Here is a 4,973-nt window from a genome sequence, read left to right on the forward strand (position 1 = left end):
GAAACGTGCTACAAATCAAACTTAGGTAGACTGTGTTACTTAAAGGCTGCAGGAAAATACTCGGTTGTGTTTAAAAAGGTTAGTTTGCTGTACTGTGATGGATTTAAAGCAAATAAGGATCCTAACTGCAAAAGAAAATAATTTTCAAAAAGGTTGAAATATCTAAAGCAATGGCAGATTTAAAAAAAAACACACACACAATAAAAACAACAGACTGCAGGGAGGTTCTGTTCTGTGATGTCACAATCAAGCTGGTCTGAATAGAGATACAGTCCCGATCAAAAGTTTAAGACCTCTTGAAAAATTGCAACAAAAAAATAAAAAAGTCATATTTTGCATGGTTGGATCTTAACAAGGTTCCAAGTAGAGCTTCAACATGCAACAAGCAGAAATTGGACAAAAGCATTTTTTGAGCATCCAATTTATTGAAAACAAACAGAAAAATAAACAGAAATCAAAGTTCCAAACATGAACTCAGTAATGAATAGCTTCACAGCTATTGCTGATCACTTCAAAAAATTTGTTGCGGCTCTGTTATAGCATCACACAAACATCTCACATAAGCTCTATCTCTACAGTTTTATGTCGCACTCATAGCACACTATGCCCACATTTGTGGAGAGCAACCTTTGCATCATTTGTGGTAATGGGAAACAGTAAGGCATTTTGTACCAGGAGCTCGTTTTGCTTGTCGACCCCTAACAGTCAGCAGATAACATGTTAATCAGGTTATGTTATGACAATCCCTGCAGCACATCCATTTAAATGTCTTGGAGACGTGAGCGGGGGGGCCAACTTCACTCACTCTTCAAATCCAACAAAAGTGGTATCAAACGTTTGTGCTACGTTTGTGCTGCAAAAATTTTCGTTTGTGCTGCTATCATTTTAAAGATATTAATAAAAATTTCTAGAGGTCATCAGAGGTCAACCAGCCCCCTCATATTAATGGAATCAAACAAAATTGGTGTCAATCAGTTGTGCTATGTTTGTGCTGGTTTGTGCTGCTAAAGTTGTCGTTTGTGCTGCTTCTGTTTTCAAAGACATTAATGAAAATGTAAAGGTCAAATGTACTGTTTATAAGATTGGGGAAAACTGCAGTCAGCTGAGACTGAAGAAGTCACTTGGATGAGTGACGAAACGTTTCTCCCACTGAAAGTGTCCGGATGAACAGAATCAACCTTTTGGAATTTACTTACCCGGATGATTAAGCACGCATCAAGACGTTGTTTTATTAATATTTTTAAAATGATAGCGGCACAAACGAAAATTTTTGCAGCACAAACGTAGCACAAACGTTTGATACCACTTTTGTTGGATTTGAAGAAGGTGGGGGGGCCAACTTCACTCACATTTTGGAGACCGTTGATCAAACGTAAATATGTCCAGTCACTTTTGATTCAACCTGCTTAGCTTGATCTCACATTTGCCGTTTCCTCTATCTCTATCCCCTGTGTGTGTCTGTTTGTGTGTGTGTGTGTGTGTGTGTGTGTGTGTGTGTGTGTGTGTGCGTGCGTGCGATGATCTCACATTTGTCATTTCTTCTTTCTCTCTCCCCTTGACTTGTGTGTGTGAGTGAGAGAGAGATTATCATCTAACATTTGCCATTTCCTCTATCTCTTTCCCCTGTGTGTGGGTGCATGTGTAAAGGTAAGAAGCTTAGTAATGAAGTAAATGAATTCATTGACGGGTGAACAAACAAGGGCAACACGGTGGCACAGTGGTTAATATAGTTGCCCGCACAGCAAGAAGGTCCTGAGTTCAACTCCACTATCAGGCTGAGGTCTTTCTGTATGGACTTCTCATGTCCTCAAAGTGTTTGTGGGGGTTCACTCCACGTGCTCCGGCCTCTTTCCAAAATCCTAGTTTGTGGAGAAACTCTGAAATGCTCTTAAGTGTCTAGGGTTGTCTGTATCTGTGTTAGCCCTGTAACAGACTGGTGACCTGTCGAGGGTGCACCCTGCTTCTCGCCCTAAGATAGCTGGGATAGGCTCGAGCTGCCCTGTGACACTGGAAAAGAAACACAGCAGAGAATGGATGGGTGGCTGATCTAACGTAAACATTTCCAGTCACTTTCAGTTCAAGCTGCTTAGCATGATCTCACATTTGCCAATTTCTCTATCTCTTCCCCCTCTGTTGTGTGTGTGTGAGATATTCTCACTTTTGCCATTTCTTCTGTCCCTTTCAACTGATCTGTGAGTGAGTGTGTGTGTGTGTGTGTCTGTGTGTGTGTGTGTGTGTGTGTGTGTGTGTGTCCCACATATTGCATACTCTGCTTTTGTCCTCAAATCATGTAGGAAGTGTCTGTGTGGTTGAGCTGGTCTGGTCTGTCTAGACTTTCACTAGATAGATCAGGCTGCACCCACCTGTGAAACAGGTGGAGGGTCACCAGGACATGCAGAACTTGCTGACAGACTCCTGGCCACCTCTTGCCTCCTTAGTAGAAAGGGGCCACTCCCAGAGGCAGAGGGCTGTGAGGCACCGCCCGCCGGGCCCTCTCCTTTGGGAAAACCCTCAACACTGGGCCGAACCTTGGAGTTCTGTATGTCCATTCAGGCACACTCCATGCTTGATCTGTGGGCAATTCCTCTCAGAAGTGGAGGTCACGGTGGAGGCGTCCGAGGGCGGAAGGCGTTCCCTCAGTGGCTCTCCTCTTCTGAGATTGTGTAAAAACAAAAGTCAATGTAGTGTAAGCAGCTTGAAAGAAAGTAACTGAACTTTTTTAAATTTCTGGGAGACGGTTGCTCACACGCGGGCGGTACAGTGGTTAGCACCGTTACCGCACAGGAAGAAGGTCTTGAGTTCAGCTCTACCGTCGCTCTGTGTGGAGTTTGCATGTTCTTCCTGCTGTTGCGTTGGTTCTTTCCTAGTACTTCGGCTTCCTGCCACAGTCCAACGACCTGCAGATAGTGGCAATAGGTAATCGAAGAGTGTAAATTGGCGATAGGTGCGAATGGTTTTCTGCGTCTATGTGTTAGCCCTGTAACAGACTGGTGACCTGTCGAGGGTGCACCCTGCTTCTCGCCCTAAGATAGCTGGGATAGGCTCGAGCTGCCCTGTGACACTGGAAAAGAAACACAGCAGAGAATGGATGGGTGGCTGATCAAACGTAAACATTTCCAGTCACTTTCAGTTCAAGCTGCTTAGCATGATCTCACATTTGCCAATTTCTCTATCTCTTCCCCCTCTGTTGTGTGTGTGTGAGATATTCTCACTTTTGCCATTTCTTCTGTCCCTTTCAACTGATCTGTGTGTGTGTGTGTGTGTGTGTGTGTGTGTGTGTGTGTGTGTGTGTGTGTGTGTGTGTGTGTGTGTGTGTGTGTGTGTGTGTGTTGTCCCACATATTGCATACTCTGCTTTTGTCCTCAAATCAGGTAGGAAGTGTCTGTGTGGTTGAGCTGGTCTGGTCTGTCTAGACTTTCACTAGATAGATCAGGCTGCACCCACCTGTGAAACAGGTGGAGGGTCACCAGGACATGCAGAACTCGCTGACAGACTCCTGGCCACCTCTTGCCTCCTTAGTAGAAAGGGGCCACTCCCAGAGGCAGAGGGCTGTGAGGCACCGCCCGCCGGGCCCTCTCCTTTGGGAAAACCCTCAACACTGGGCCGAACCTTGGAGTTCTGTATGTCCATTCAGGCACACTCCATGCTTGATCTGTGGGCAATTCCTCTCAGAAGTGGAGGTCACGGTGGAGGCGTCCGAGGGCGGAAGGCGTTCCCTCAGTGGCTCTCCTCTTCTGAGATTGTGTAAAAACAAAAGTTAATGTAGTGTAAGCAGCTTGAAAGAAAGTAACTGAACTTTTTTAAATTTCTGGGAGACGGTTGCTCACACGCGGGCGGCACAGTGGTTAGCACCGTTACCGCACAGGAAGAAGGTCTTGAGTTCAGCTCTACCGTCGCTCTGTGTGGAGTTTGCATGTTCTTCCTGTGTTTGCGTGGGTTCTTTCCTTGTACTCCGGCTTCCTGCCACAGTCCAACGACCTGCAGTTAGTGGCAACAGGTAATCGAAGAGTGTAAATTGGCGATAGGTGCGAATGGTTTTCTGCGTCTATGTGTTAGCCCTGTAACAGACTGGTGACCTGTCGAGGGTGTACCCTGCTTCTCGCCCTAAGATAGCTGGGATAGGCTCGAGCTGCCCTGTGACACTGGAAAAGAAACACAGCAGAGAATGGATGGGTGGCTGATCTAACGTAAACATTTCCAGTCACTTTCAGTTCGAGCTGCTTAGCATGATCTCACATTTGCCAATTTCTCTATCTCTTCCCCCTCTGTTGTGTGTGTGTGAGATATTCTCACTTTTGCCATTTCTTCTGTCCCTTTCAACTGATCTGTGTGTGTGTGTGTGTGTGTGTGTGTGTCTGTGTGTGAGTGTGTGTGTGTGTGTGTGTGTGTCCCACATATTGCATACTCTGCTTTTGTCCTCAAATCATGTAGGAAGTGTCTGTGTGGTTGAGCTGGTCTGGTCTGTCTAGACTTTCACTAGATAGATCAGGCTGCACCCACCTGGGAAACAGGTGGAGGGTCACCAGGACATGCAGAACTCGCTGACAGACTCCTGGCCACCTCTTGCCTCCTTATTAGAAAGGGGCCACTCCCAGAGGCAGAGGGCTGTGAGGCACCGCCCGCCGGGCCCTCTCCTTTGGGAAAACCCTCAACACTGGGCCGAACCTTGGAGTTCTGTATGTCCATTCAGGCACACTCCATGCTTGATCTGTGGGCAATTCCTCTCAGAAGTGGAGGTCACGGTGGAGGCGTCCGAGGGCGGAAGGCGTTCCCTCAGTGGCTCTCCTCTTCTGAGATTGTGTAAAAACAAAAGTCAATGTAGTGTAAGCAGCTTGAAAGAAAGTAACTGAACTTTTTTAAATTTCTGGGAGACGGTTGCTCACACGCGGGCGGCACAGTGGTTAGCACCGTTACCGCACAGGAAGAAGGTCTTGAGTTCAGCTCTACCGTCGCTCTGTGTGGAGTTTGCATGT

General features: G+C 46.5%; 1 long non-coding RNA gene across 1 annotated transcript; it reads right to left on the reverse strand.

Moving 5' to 3' along the window:
• Positions 1-419: 419 nt before the first annotated feature.
• Positions 420-2,879, reverse strand: LOC146696274 (uncharacterized). The gene is made up of 3 exons (XR_014923217.1): positions 2,747-2,879; positions 2,364-2,653; positions 420-2,007 (listed from the first exon to the last, which is right to left on the reverse strand). It is a non-coding gene; the product is annotated as an uncharacterized LOC146696274 (long non-coding RNA).
• Between the last annotated feature and the right edge of the window lie 2,094 nt (positions 2,880-4,973).

The sequence above is a fragment of the Copadichromis virginalis genome, linkage group LG12 (genome assembly GCF_057382275.1).
Source record: "Copadichromis virginalis isolate Kocher_CV1m ecotype Utaka linkage group LG12, C_Virginalis_male_GT1.1, whole genome shotgun sequence".
Lineage (NCBI taxonomy): Eukaryota > Metazoa > Chordata > Actinopteri > Cichliformes > Cichlidae > Copadichromis > Copadichromis virginalis.